Raw genomic sequence first — 14,965 nt, 5'->3', positions numbered from 1 at the left:
ATTTCTTGCAAGGCAGGTCTACTGGCAACAAATTCCACCAAGTTTTGTTTGCCTGAGAAAGTTTATTTCTCCTTTACTCTTGAAGGATCATTTTGCAGGATATTGAATTATAGGTTGGTGTTTATTTTCAATCAACACTTTAAATATTACACTCCACTCTCTTTTTCCTTGTATGGTTTCTAAGGAGAAGTCTAATGTAATTTTTATCTTTGTTCCTCTGTAGGTAAGGTGCTTTTCCCCCTCTGGCTTCTTTCATATTTTTTTCTTTATTTTTTGTAGTTTGATAATGATTTGCCTTTGGGAGCATTTAATCTGCTTGGTGTTCTCTTGGAGCTTCCTGGATCTGTGATATTATGTCTGACATTAATTTGAAGAATCTCTCAGTCATTATTGTTTCAGATATTTCCTCTGCTCCTTGCTCAATTTCTTCTCCTTATGGTATTCACATTTGTGTATGTTAGTTGTCTTAGAGCCCTTGAATAGTCTGTTCTTTTTTTTTTAACCTTTGTTCTCTTTGCTTTTCAGTTTTTAGTTTCTCTAGCTATATCCTCAATCTTAGACATTCTTTAGCCGGTTTTTTCCAGTCTATCAATAAAATTATCAGGAGGAGCTTCAAGATGACAGAAGAGTAAGACATGGAGATACCTTCCTCCCCACATGTACATCAGAAATACATCTACACGTGGAACAACTACAGAACACCTACTGAACGCTGGCAGAAGACCTCAGACGTCCCAAAAGGCAAGAAACTCCCCACGTACCTGGGTAGGGCTAAAGAAAAAAGAAAAAACACAGACAAAAGAATAGGGACGAGACCTGAACCAGTGGGAGGGAGCTGTAAAGGAGAAAAGGTTTCCACACACTAGAAGCCCGTTTGCGGGCGGAGACTGCGGGTGGCAGAGAGGGAAAGCTTCAGAGCCACGGAGGAGAGCCCAGCAACAGGGGTGCAGAGGGCAAAGCAGAGAGGTTCCCGCACAGAGGATCGGTGCTGACCAGCACTCACCAGCCTGAGAGGCTTGTCTGCTCACCCACCGGGGTGGGCGGGGGCTGGGAGCTGAGGCTTGGGCTTCGGTCAGAGTGCAGGGAGAGGACTGGGGTTGGTGGCGTGAACACAGCCTGCAGGGGGTTAGTGCACCACGGCTAGCCGGGAGGGAGTCCGGGGAAAAGTCTGGACCTGCCGAAGAGGCAAGAGACTTTATCTTCCCTCTTTGTTTCCTGGTGCGCGAGGAGAGGGGATTAAGAGCACTGCTTAAAGGAGCTCCAGAGACAGGCGTGAGCCGCGACTAACAGCGTGGACCCCAGAGATGGGCATGAGACGCTAAGGCTGATGCTGCCGCCACCAAGAAGCCTGTGTGTGAGCACAGGTCACTCTCCACACCTCCCCTTCCAGGAGCCTGTGCAGCCCGCCACTGCCAGGGTCCCGTGATCCACGGACAACTTCCCCGGGAGAACACAGGGAGTGCCTCAGGCTGGTGAAACATCACACTGGCCTCTGCTGCCACAGGCTCACCCCGCATTCCGTACTCCTCCCTTCCCCCGGCCTGAGTGAGCCAGAGCCCCCGAATCAGCTGCTCCTTTAACCCCTTCCTGTCTGAGCGAAGAACAGACACCCTCAGGTGACCTACAGGCAGAGGCAAGTCCAAATCCAAAGCTGAACCCCGGGAGCTGTGCGAACAAAGAGAAGAAAGGGAAATCTCTCCAAGCAGCGTCAGGAGCAGCGGATTAAATCTCCGCATTCAACTTGGTGTACCCTGCATCTGTGGAATACCTTAATAGACAAGGAATCGTCTCAAATTAGAAGAGGTGGACCTTGGGAGCAATCATATATATATATTTTTTTCCCATTTTCTCTTTTTCTGAGTGTGTATGTGTATGCTTCTGTGTGTGATTCTGTCTGTATAGCTTTGCTTTTACCATTTGTCCTAGGGTTCTATCTGTCCATTTCTTTCTTTTTTTCTTTTAGCATAGGTTTTAGCACTTGTTATCATAGGTGGATTTGTTTTTTTGTTTGGTTGCTTTCCTCTTTCGTTCTTTTTTTTATTACTTAAAAATATTTTTAATAATTATTTTTTATATTTAATAACTTTATTTTATTTTATTTTATCTTCTACTTTCTTTCTTTCTTTTTTTTCTCCCTTTTATTCTGAGCCATGTGGATGACAGGCTCTTGGTGCTCCAGCCAGGCGTCAGGGCTGTGCCTCTGAGGTGGGAGAGCCAAGTTCAGGACATTGGTCTACAAGACACCTCCCAGCTCCACGTAATATCAAACGGTGAAAATCTCCCAGAGATCTCCATCTAAACGCCAAGACCCAGCTTCACTCACTAACCAACAAGCTACAGTGCTGGACACCCTATGCCAAACAACTAGCAAGACACGAACACAACCCCACCCATTAGCAGAGAGGATGCCTAAAATTATAATAAGGCCACAGACACCCAAAAACACACCACCAGACGTGGACCTGCCCACCAGAAAGACAAGAACCAGCCTCATCCACCAGAACACGGGGACTAGTCCCCTCCACCAGGAAGCCTACACAACACACCGCACCAACCTTAGCCACTGGGGACAGACACCAAAAACAATGGGAACTACGAACCTGCAGCCTGCAAAAAGGAGACCCCAAACACAGTAAGATAAGCAAAATGAGAAGACAGAAAAACACATAGCAGATGAAGGAGCAAGATAAAAACCCACCAGACCTAACAAATGAAGAGGAAATAGGCAGTCTACCTGAAAAAGAATTCAGAATAATGATAGTAAAGATGATCCAAAATCTTGGAAAAAGAATTGAGAAAATACAAGAAACGTTTAACAAGGACCTAGAAGAACTAAAGATGAAACAAACAACGATGAACAACACAATATATGAAATTAAAAATACTCTAGATGGGATCAATAGCAGAATAACTGAGGCAGAAGAACGGATAAGTGACCTGGAAGATAAAATAGTGGAAACAACTACTGCAGAGAAGAATAAAGAAAAAAGAATGAAAAAAATTGAGGACAGTCTCAGAGACCTCTGGGACAACATTAAATGCACCAACATTCGAATTATAGGGGTTCCAGAAGAAGAAGAGAAAAAGAAAGGGACTGAGAAAATATTTGAAGAGATTATAGTTGAAAACTTCCCTAATATGGGAAAAGAAATCGTTAATCAAGTCCAGGAAGCACAGAGAGTCCCATACAGGATAAATCCAAGGAGAAATACGCCAAGACACATATTAATCAAATTGTCAAAAATTAAATACAAAGAAAACATATTAAAAGCAGCAAGGGAAAAACAACAAATAACACACAAGGGAATCCCCATAAGGTTAACAGCTGATCTTTCAGCAGAAACTCTGCAAGCCAGAAGGGAGTGGCAGGACATATTGAAAGTGTTGAAGGAGAAAAACCTGCAACCAAGATTACTCTACCCAGCAAGGATCTCATTCAGATTTGATGGAGAAATTAAAACCTTTACAGACAAGCAAAAGCTAAGAGAATATAGCACCACCAAACAGCTTTGCAACAAATGCTAAAGGAACTTCTTTAGGCAGGAAACACAAGAGAAGGCAAAGACTTACAATAACAAACCCAAAGCAATTAAGAAAATGGTAATAGGAAAATACATATCGACAATTACCTTAAATGTAAATGGATTAAATGCTCCCACCAAAAGACACAGACTGGCTGAATGGGTTCAGAAACAAGACTCATATATATACTGTCTACAAAAGACCCACTTCAGACCTAGGGACACATACAGACTGAAAGTGAGGGGATGGAAAAAGATATTCCATGCAAATGGAAAACAAAAGAAACCTGGAGTAGCAATTCTCATATCAGACAAAATAGACTTTAAAACAAAGACTATTACAAGAGACAAAGAAGGACAGTACATAATGATCAAGGGATCGATCCAAGAAGAAGATATAATGATTGTAAATATTTATGCACCCAACATAGGAGCACCTCAATACATAAGCCAAATACTAACAGCCATAAAAGGGGAAATCGACAGTAACACAATCATAGTAGGGGACTTTGACACCCCACTTTCACCAATGGACACATCATCCAAACTGAAAACAAATAAGGAAACACAGGCTTTAAATGATAAATTAAACAAGATGTACTTAATTGATATTTATAGGACATTCCATTCCAAAACAACAGAATACACTTTCTTCTCAAGTGCTCATGGAACATTCTCCAGGATAGATCATATCTTGGGTCACAAATCAAGTCTTGGTAAATTTAAGAAAATTGAAATCATATCAAGTATCTTTTCCAACCACAATGCTATGAGACTAGATATCAATTACAGGAAAAAATCTGTAAAAAATACAAAAACTTGGAGGCTAAACAATACACTATTTAATAACCAAGAGATAACTGAAGAAATCAAAGAGCAAATCAAAAAATACCTAGAAACAAATGACAAAGGAAACACGACGACCCAAAACCTATGGGATGCAGCAAAAGCAGTTCTAAGAGGGAAGTTTATAGCAATACAATCCTACCTCAAGAAACAAGAAATATCTCAAATAAGCAACCTAAACTTACACCTAAACCAATTAGGAAAGAAGAACAAAAAACCCCAAAGTTAGCAGAAGGAAAGAAATTATAAAGATCAGATCAGAAATAAACGAAAAAGAAATGAAGGAAACGATAGCAAAGATCAATAAAACTAAAAGCTAGTTATTTGAGAAGATAAACAAAATTGATAAACCATTAGCCAAACTCATCAAGAAAAAAAGGGAGAAGACTCAAATCAATAGAGTTAGCAATGAAAAAGGAGAAGCAACTGACACTGCAGAAATACAAAGGATCATGAGAGATTACTACAAGCAATTATATGCCAATGAAATGGACAACCTGGAAGAAATGGACAAATTCTTAGAAATGCACAACCTTCCGAGACTGAACCAGGAAGAAACAGAAAATATGAACAGACCAATCACAAGCACTGAAATTGAAACTGTGGTTAAAAATCTTCCAAGAAACAAAAGCCCAGGACCAGATGGCTTCACAGGCGAATTCTATCAAACATTTAAAGAAGAGCTAACACCTATCATTCTCAAACTCTTCCAAAATACAGCAGAGGAAGTAATGCTCCCAAACTCATTCTACGAGGCCACCATCACCCTGATACCAAAACCAGACAAAGAGGTCACAAAGAAAGAAAACTACAGGCCAATACCACTCATGAATATGGATGCAAAAACCCTCAACAAAATGCTAGCCAACAGAATTCAACAGCACATTAAAAGGATCATATACCATGATCAAGTGGGGTTTATCCCAGGAATGCAAGGATTCTTCAATATATGCAAATCAATCAATATGATACATCATATTAACAAATTGAAGGAGAAAATCCATATGATCATCTGAATAGATGCAGAGAAAGCTTTCAACAAAATTCAAACTGATTTATGATAAAACCCTCCAGAAAATAGGCATAGAGGGAACTTTCCTCAACATAATAAAGGCCATATATGACAAACCCACAGCAAACATCATCCTCAATAGTGAAAAACTGAAACCATTTCCACTAAGATTGGAAACAAGACACTCTCACCACTATTATTCAACATTGGTTTGGAAGTTTTAGCCACAGCAATCAGAGAAGAAAAAGAAGTAAAAGGAATCCAAATCGGAAAAGAAGTAAAGCTCTCACTGTTTGCAGATGACACGATAATATATATAGAGAATCCTAAGGATGCTACCAGAAAACTACTAGAGCTAATCAATGAATTTGGTAAAGTAGCAGGATACGAAATTAATGCACAGAAATCTCTTGCATTCCTATACAGTAATGATGAAAAATCTCAAAGTGAATTTAAGAAAACATTCCCATTTACCACTGCAAAAAAAAAAAAAGAATAAAATATCTAGGAATAAACCTACCTAAGGAGACAAAAGTCCTGTAGGCAGAAAAGTATAAGACACTGATGAAAGAAATTAAAATGTTACAAATGGATTGAGAGATAGACCATGTTCTTGGATTAGAAGAATCAACATTGTGAAAATGACTCTACTACCCAAAGCAATCTACAGATTCAATGCAATCTGTATCAAACTACCAATAGCATTTTCCACAGAACTAGAAGAAAAAAATTCACAATTTGTATGGAAACACAAAAGACCCTGAATAGCCAAAGCAATCTTGAGAACGAAAAACGGAGCGGGAGGAATCAGGCTCCCTGACCTCAGACTATACTACAAAGCTTCAGTAAAGAAGACAGTATGGTACTGGCACAAAAATAGAAATATAGATCAATGGAACAGGATAGAAAGCCCAGAGAAAAACCCATGCACATATGGTCACCTTATCTTTGATAAAGGAGGCAAGAATATACAGCGGAGAAAAGACAGCCTCTTCAATAAGTGGTGCTGGGAAAACTGGAAAGCTACCTGTAAAAGAATGAAATTAGAAAACTCCCTAACACCATACACAAAAATAAACTCAAAATGGATTAAAGACCTAAATGTAAGGCCAAACGCTATCAAACTGTTAGAGGAAAACATAGGCAGAGCACTCTATGACATAAATCACAGCAAGATCCTTTCTGACCCACCTCCTAGAGAAATGGAAATAAAAACAAAAATGAACAAATGGGACCTAATGAAACTTAAAAGCTTTCGCACAGCAAAGGAAACCATAAGCAAGATGAAAAGACAACCATCAGAATGTGAGAAAATATTTGCAAATGAAGCAACTGACAAAGGATTAATCTCCAAAATTTACAAGCAGGTCATGCAGCTCAATATCAAAAAAACAAGCAACCCAATCCAAAAATGGGCAGAAGACCTAAATAGACATTTGTCCAAAGAAGACATACAGATTGCCAACAAACACATAAAAGATTGCTCAACATCATTAATCATTAGAGAAATGCAAATCAAAACTACAATGAGATATCATCTCATACTAGTCAGAATGGCCATCATCAAAAAATCTACAAACATTAAATGCCGGAGAGGGTGTGGAGAAAAGGGAACCCTCTTGAACTGTTGGTGGGGATGTAAACTGATACAGCCACTATGGAGAACAGTATGGAGGTTCCTTAAAAAACTAAAAATAGAACAACCATATGACCCTGCAATCCCACTACTTGGCATATACCCTGAGAATACCATAATTCAGAAAGAGTCATGTACCAAAATGTTCACTGCAGCTCTATTTACAATAGCCAGGACATGGAAGCAACCTAAGTGTCCATCAACAGATGAATGGATAAAGAAGATGTGGCACATATATACAATGGAATATTACTCAGCCATAAAAAGAAACGAAGTTGAGTTATTTGTAGTGAGGTGGATGGACCTAGAGTGTGTCATACAGAGTGAAGTCAGAAAGAGAAAAACAAATACCATGTGCTAACACATATATATGGAATCAAAAAAAAAAAAAAAAACAATGGTTCTGAAGAACCTAGGGGCAGGGCAGGAATAAAGATGCAGACACAGAGGATGGACTTGAGGACACGGGGAGGGGGAAGGGTAAGCTGTGACAAAGTGAGAGAGTGGCATGGACATATATACACTACCAAACGTAAAATAGATAGCTAGTGGGAACCAGCCGCATAGCACAGGTAGATCAGCTTGATGCTTTGTGACCACCTAGAGGGGTGGGATATGGAGGGTGGGAGGGAGGGAGACGCAAGAGGGAAAAGATATGGGAACATATGTATATGTATAACTGATTCACTTTGTTATAAAGCAGAAACTAACACACCATTGTAAAGCAATTATACTCCAATAAAAATGTTTACAAATAAATAAATAAATAAACTTATCAAAGGCATTCTTCATTTCTGTTACAGTTTTTTTTGTTTTGTTTTGGTCCTTCAGCATTTATTTTTGGTTCTTTCTTAGGACTTCCATCTCTCTACTTTTGTTGCCCATCTGTTCTTGCATCTTGTCTACTTTATCCATTAGAGTAGTTAGCATATTAATCATAATGGTTTTAAATTCCTGGTCTGATATTCCAGTATCTCTGCCATGCCTGATTCTAACGTTTGCTGTCTCTTCAAATTGTACTTTTTTCCGTTTAGTATGCTTTGCAATTTTTTTTTGGTAGCCAAACATGATATACTGAGTAAAAGAACTGGTATAATTGGCCTTTAATAATGTGGTGGTGAGGTGTCGGGGGACACCTACGATCAGGTTTCAGTCTTTAATGAAGCTGTGCCTCTGGACTGTGAACTTACAAAAGTTTCTCCCTTTTTTTTCTCCTCCCTTAGGTAGAACAGGGTAGCTAGAGTGAACTGGAATTGGCTGTTTCCCTTTCCCCAGGTCAATTAGGCTCTGATATTATGCCAGCAAGTTAGGCTCTGGTTAACTAGTTTCTTTCTACTGAGGACAGGCTTTGTTAAGAATAACAGAGTACTCTGGCATATTTCAAAATGGCTCCTTTACCCCTCCTCCTACCACAGGCAGGAGGGTTTATCTGTGATATTTTATTGTGGGAACCTGACCAAACTCCTGGATATAAATCTCGTAACATTGTGGGGCCCCTTTACGACTAGGTCCCCCTGGAGTTTTTAAACTCTTAGAATTGTCCACACTGAGCCTCCAGCAATTTGTCAATTACAGTTCAGTTTTTCCTACTTCAGCACTGGTTCCCAGGGCAGTTTTCTGCTCGAGACTCTCTGTTTTAGTCAGCTGTGACTCCCTCTACTACTCTCTTTCTCCCTCCAATCTTGGGGCAGCAGTTTGTCCTGAGTCCTCCCACTCATAAATTCAAGAAGAGTTGCTGATTTTTCAGCCTGTTCAGCTTTTACTTGTTAGGATGGAGTGGTGACTTCTAAGCTCCTTACATGTGGAACAGGAAACCCTCTCTTTGTTTTTATGTAAGTCTAAAAGCTAGACAAAAGCATAAGCCTTTATGGTTAAAATATTATGATAGTGTAGAGTGTATGCTTGAGTTGGTGTTGATATTTGTGCAACTCCTTTGGTTATAACCTACACTGAGGTGGGGGGATGTTTAAGTATAAAACACTTATTTAAGAAAGGTACTAGGTAATCCTATTTGTTTAAAACAAAAACAATAGATATAGAAATATATAGATGTACATTAAAAACTGGACTCCAAAATCTTTATAACGTTTAGCTTTGTAGAGAGTAATGAGAAAAGGACAGGAGCAGTGGAAGTTTTTTCCTCATCACAATATGTTATTAACCTTTCACAATGTAAACGTACTTATATACAATTTACTACCAAACATGAAGGATTTTCTATTTAAGTCATTAGTATATTCACACAGCAAAAAATAAAAAGAATTTTAAAACTTAAAAAAAAAGAAAGAAAGGTACTTAGACTAATTTTAAGTATGCTTTTCCCTTAACAATAACAACACTGTACATTACATTAACGAGTAATGTCCATTTAGATATCAACCACCTCCAATTATAGTGGCCTCAACAGTTATCAACAGTAAATAACAATGGCAAAGTAAACTAAATATTTTTATCTGAATGAAAAAAAAGTTGTCAAACTCATCTACGTTTTGTCAAGCCAAACTAAAACTAGACTATAGGGGTTCTGGGTACTACTATATTAACCTAATATTTCATTGTGTATTCTGTGGTTTGTACTAAGTTTAAATGTCCTTTGAGTTCAGTTATTTTAAAAAGCAGAAAAAGTCAAATATCTCAAACCAGTGGTGCAGACTCAGCTGAGAAGTACAGAATGCTTCTCCAGATAATATGTCTCTAAGCATCAGCTAGCAATGGCTTTTCTACTATTACTGCAATTACAAGAAACTTCTTGAACTTGATTTTCAGAGAATCCATTCAAATGTACTATTTCTGACAATCTATGGAAGGGAATTATTCTGAACAAATTTTTCATACTGTAATTTCTAATATGTATTGCAGATTAGATATATTCTCTTTTCTTCCCTATTCCTTTCTTGGACAAGGAGAAAGTAAATAATCCATATTTTTTTAGATTCTCTGTTCTCCTTTTGATCACGACAAGAGATGCTAAAGTTAGGCTATCATTGCAAGGATCAACTGTCTTTGAAGTTTAATTATTTAATGAGATTAATTTTTCTGTCACTAAGAAAACAACGCAAAATGAGCCATTTAACTAACTAGTGTTAGCATAATGGTTCTAGAAACCTAGTTGATATACTGCTGAGATTCAAGAAAAATGTATTTGGAGGTCTCGTGACTTTTCTTCTTTTTCTTCTTTTCTTTTTGGTTAGATGATTCATAGAAAGCACCTATGAAATTTAGATTTTGGAGGACATAGGTGCATAGTATAATTACAGCCTTCTATTACTCACTAGTACATGAAGAGTAACATTTAATTTTGCTGAAACTACTATATGTTGAAATAAGATTCGTTTCAGATACCAGTTTGCAAAATCCATGTTTAAGTTTAAATATTGATTTTTTTCTAAAACTAGTGTAATTCCTTACTATAACTACTTTTCAACTACAGGTCTTCTTGACATGACTAGGCACAACCCAATAATAATTTTTACCCCTTAATAAGCATTATATAAATAAAATTATGTTTGTTACAGAGGAAACATAATATTTCTCCAGTGAGTGCCTATTAATACACACCTATAAAAACTATTTTCCTTGACAGATTCAATAACTGATAATGTATGACTATTTAGTACCTAATTCCAGTAGACAAATTAGGAAAACAAACAAGCCCTTGTTTTGTTATGGATCAATATAACTACTCATTCCTAATTCAAATGTAGATAGAGTGTCATTCAATCCACACTGTAAGTCAAGCTGAATCTTGGAGACAAATATAGTCAAACATGTAATTTGCTTCTCAACTAGTGTCACATGTTCAGAAATGGAGTTATTTTTAACTTTTTAAAACAAAACTAGTTTCTCTGACCAAATAATATCTGAACCTAAAGTTGTCAAATTCTGTTAGCCTCCATAAACAAACATACTCAGAGACAAGTCATTCGTATCTGAAGCATTTTTTTCCCAATTTGTTGTAGCTATGGAGAAGTTTTCAGAAAGAAAAGTAAAATCCTGAATTGGGAGCTTTAGGAAAAGCCATGTCATCCACCTCTCTCTTCCCCCCTGCCACACCCCCTCCACATTAATCCAACTATGGCTTTAAGAATAAACAACAGAGAAACTGATTTCATATCAAAACTCAAAGGCATATCAACCATCCTGAACCTGTACACAAGTAGATCATTTGCAAGCACTAATTTATCTCCTCAAATTCTGTGACCAATAAAGCTTCTGAAATGTCCACTTACCAATTTAGGAAAAAATGAAGGGAGAACCTCAGGTATCTTTTTATTTCTCTGTGGTAGGCAGGCTGAATAACGCTCTCGCCTAAAAAAAAAAAAAAAAAAGTTCACTTCCTAATCCCCAGAACCTGTAAATATGTTACCTTAATTGTCAAAAGGGATTTTAAAGACTTTAAGCACCTTGAGATAGGGCATAATTTTGCATTATTCAAGTGGTCCCAATGTAATCACGAGTCCTTAAAAGTGGAACAAGAAGTTAGAATAATGGGTCAGAGAGATGGGACAATGGAAGCAAGGGCAGGAGGAATTCAAAATGTGAGAGACTCAACCTGCTGTTACCATCCTGAGATGAAGGAAGGGGACCATGAGCCCAGGAATATGGCAGCCTCTAGAAGCTGGGAATAACCTTCATCTGACAACCAACAAGGAAAGGAGGTCCTACAATCACATGGAATTGAATTCTGCCAAAACCTGAATGAACAAGGAAATTGATTCTCCCTTAGAGCCACTAGGAAAGAATGCAGTCCTGTTGAGACATAGATTTCAGCTTGATGAGACCTCTATCAAACTTCCAAGCTACAGAAGTATAAGTTAATAAATTATGTTGTTTTAAGTTTCTAAGTTTGTAGCAGCAGTAGAAAAGTAATACACCCTCCCTACAAATAATTTCTGCAAATGACTTCCATTGGAGTGAATTTATTTTAAAACAAGAAAGGACCTGTGAGTTTCTATTAAAGATTCTTCAGTAAGTTCTATGATTTTAGAACATTCTGGTATATGTCTCTTTAGAAAATGATTTGATTTCTTTCTTGTTTAAACAAATGAAATTTATTTTATCTTATCTTTAAGTCATCCTAGATTTGAAGCATGGTTCCATGTCTCAACCTTATTTACTGGGCTAACCTGTAATTTCAGAAAGTGTACAAAATGAACTGCTCTTGTTTCTGTGCCACTTTTAACTAGATGCTCTATGTCCAAGATCAAACAGTAATCCTTCAGATTTATTTTTATACTCAGACTTTCCCTTCACAATCTTCACCAAATTACAGTGGTAATGGCAGTTGCTTTTTCATAAGAAACAGGACGTATGCAACATTGATTATCAAGTGGTTCTGAAATTTCCAGTGCTCACACTTTGTTTTCACAAGACTTTGAGCATCATAAACTAACTATAATATTCATCCATCATCAAAAGAAGGATCTGCTTTTTCCCCTTAAAAAAACCACAACTTACCATCTCCTTGTCTATTTCTGCAACAATGACTCAGGGTGCAAAGCAGTATGATTTTGAGTCAGTTTAAACAATCACTTTCTTTTTGGAAAAATAAATCTAAAAAGCAGTCAAAGTTGAGAAAAAAGGAGTAAAAGTATTTCAGTTAGCTATTTTATGTTCTGTCTTTGATTGAGAGCATATTCCAACTGGGAATGGGCCTTTTACAGTCTTGGCTTATGTCAAGTGAAACAGTGAATATGACTATACTTTTCCTTTTTTTGAATTTGCATATTACTTTTTAATTCACATGTCATTTGTATTAATTTTTTAAATCATAAACTTTTGGCTATCTGTCTTCCTAATTTTGTCAGTACTTGAATTAATTTGCCTGTCTCCTAAAGCACTGAGCTTACTGAATGACAAATAAAATGTCCTCATTAGAAATGCTTATTAACTTGAATTCTTGCCCTTCAAACAGTTACAATCCAAGGAAAGAAGACCTTGGATTAAAAGACAGCGTTTCATGGTGATAAAACCCATAGAGAGAGATGTTGAACAAACTTAAAATACAGATACAATTAATCCAGGGTACAGGTGATTACAGAGGGCTTCTTGAGAAATCTGGAGTGACAGGACATCACTCTAAGCAGCAGAAATAAGAAAAAAAAAAAAGGTAAGAGGCTATGGAGGGAGATCCAGAAGAAAACCAACCCAGTCCTTTGTTGAGGACTGTCAGAGAATGCAATTTTATACATCCAGGGAGCAAAGGGAGCTACAAGATAGACAATCCTAGAATACTAAATTGTTCACAAGATATCTGTAAAACAAAATTGGTGTTTCTGAACGGGGAAGGGCGGTAGAAAAGAGATCTAACATTTTTTCAGCAGTTACTATAAGCCAGGCACTGTGATATTTATGCATGTTATCCCTTTAAATTTTAATAGCAGTCCAAAAAATAATATTTTCTTCATTTAATTGAAAAACAAACCAAGATTTATAGAAATTGAGGTCACATGAGCAGTAAATAGCAGGATTTAAACCTAGGATACCTGGTTCCAATGTGTTCACACTTTTTCTACAATAGTGGGAGAATGGACCCTCCCTCAACACTTATTCTCAAGTGAGCTATGACTTTGTAGAATAGCATGAAAGATGGTTGAAATTGTTCTCCATATGAACTTACTCAACACTGAAATTCTTAATTCCTTTTTAACAGTCTCTTTTAAACTCAAGTAACAATTTTTTTTATTTTCAACTTGATGCCATTTTTATATGTGCTGATTCTAATCATTTTGAATATTTTTATCACACACTGAATCTGCACATGGAATGACAGGTATTGCATCAAGAGAGCCTGCATCATTGATACTGATCTTCATTCAATTTTGGAAGATTCCACCATTTCTAAGTAATTTTTTTTAATGGTGGCGTTTTCCTAATTGAACATAGCTCCAGATCTAATTATATCATTTAATTATTATATGATAGGAAGTAATGAGCTCCATATCACCAGGAGTTTTCTAAATTTGAATTGTATACAGTCGGCCCTCCATATCTGGGAGTTCCAAGTCCATGGATTGAACCAACCATGAATATGGAGGACTACACCATTTTTTTAACATCTTTATTGGGGTATAATTGCTTTACAATGGTGTGTTAGTTGAAGGAGAGGACTACACCATTTTGTATAAGGGACTTGAGCATCCACGGATTTTGGTATCCGTGGTGGTTCTGGAACAAATTCCCTGCAAATATGAAGGGATGACTGCTTATGCTTATATGGGAGGTTGGACAAAATGACCACTAAGGCTCTAAGATGCTGATATATTCATCATTACACACGAACATGTTTTAAACTCTTAACTAGTTAAACAACTGAAAATGAAAACAACAACAATTCTGATCGTTCTAACCTATCAGAGTACCAACATAAAGACAAAATGTCTAATAGTCATTACAGCTGAAACTGTGATAGTTTAGACAGTTGTATACAGTGCATCAGGGAGTTTAAAATGGAACATTTTCTGGAAATCTACAGTCTGTACTTTAAGAAAAATTCATAGCTACTGATGCATGAACTCAAAGTCTAGACCTGAAGAAATGAACTGGGAATTCCCCGGATTCCAGTGGTTAGGACTTGGTACTCTCACTGCCAGGGTCCTGGGTTCCATCCCTGGTTGGGGAACTAAGGTCCCGCAAGCCGCACAGGGTGCCGCTGAAAAAGAAAAAAAGAAAAAAGAGAAATGAGCAGATATACAGGAAAAATTTATATATTATGGTATTGATTGTAGCATATCTTATAATATTTTTTTTAATGAAGGCACAGTGATGAAAATAAAGAAATGGTAAAAATATTTTATCCACAGAATGGATATTATGTTATACAGACATAAAAATTGCATTTAAAAATATTTATATTCCTTAAGATGACTATAATATAATACTAGAGAAAATACATAACATAGTTAAGACAATTCATAAGAAAAATGACTAGAAGTTTTTTAAATATTAAAT

The 14,965-nt window shown here is 37.1% G+C and overlaps 1 protein-coding gene across 10 annotated transcripts in view; it reads right to left on the bottom strand.

Moving 5' to 3' along the window:
* DMD (dystrophin) overlaps positions 1-14,965 on the bottom strand; it is a 2,843,071-nt gene that overhangs the window by 2,583,785 nt on the left and 244,321 nt on the right. For all 10 annotated transcript variants that reach the window (XM_079909736.1, XM_079909735.1, XM_079909718.1 and 7 more), the window contains 2 exons: positions 14,544-14,666; positions 11,245-11,323 (listed from right to left, as the gene is read on the bottom strand). The gene's annotated coding sequence lies outside the window, so the exon portion shown is untranslated. The remainder of the gene's footprint in view (positions 1-11,244; positions 11,324-14,543; positions 14,667-14,965) is intronic.

This window comes from Stenella coeruleoalba, assembly GCF_951394435.1.
Source record: "Stenella coeruleoalba genome assembly, chromosome: X".
NCBI lineage: Eukaryota > Metazoa > Chordata > Mammalia > Artiodactyla > Delphinidae > Stenella > Stenella coeruleoalba.
The sequence above is the reverse complement of the archived record's forward strand: the minus strand, read 5'-3'. Positions and strand labels throughout refer to the sequence as shown.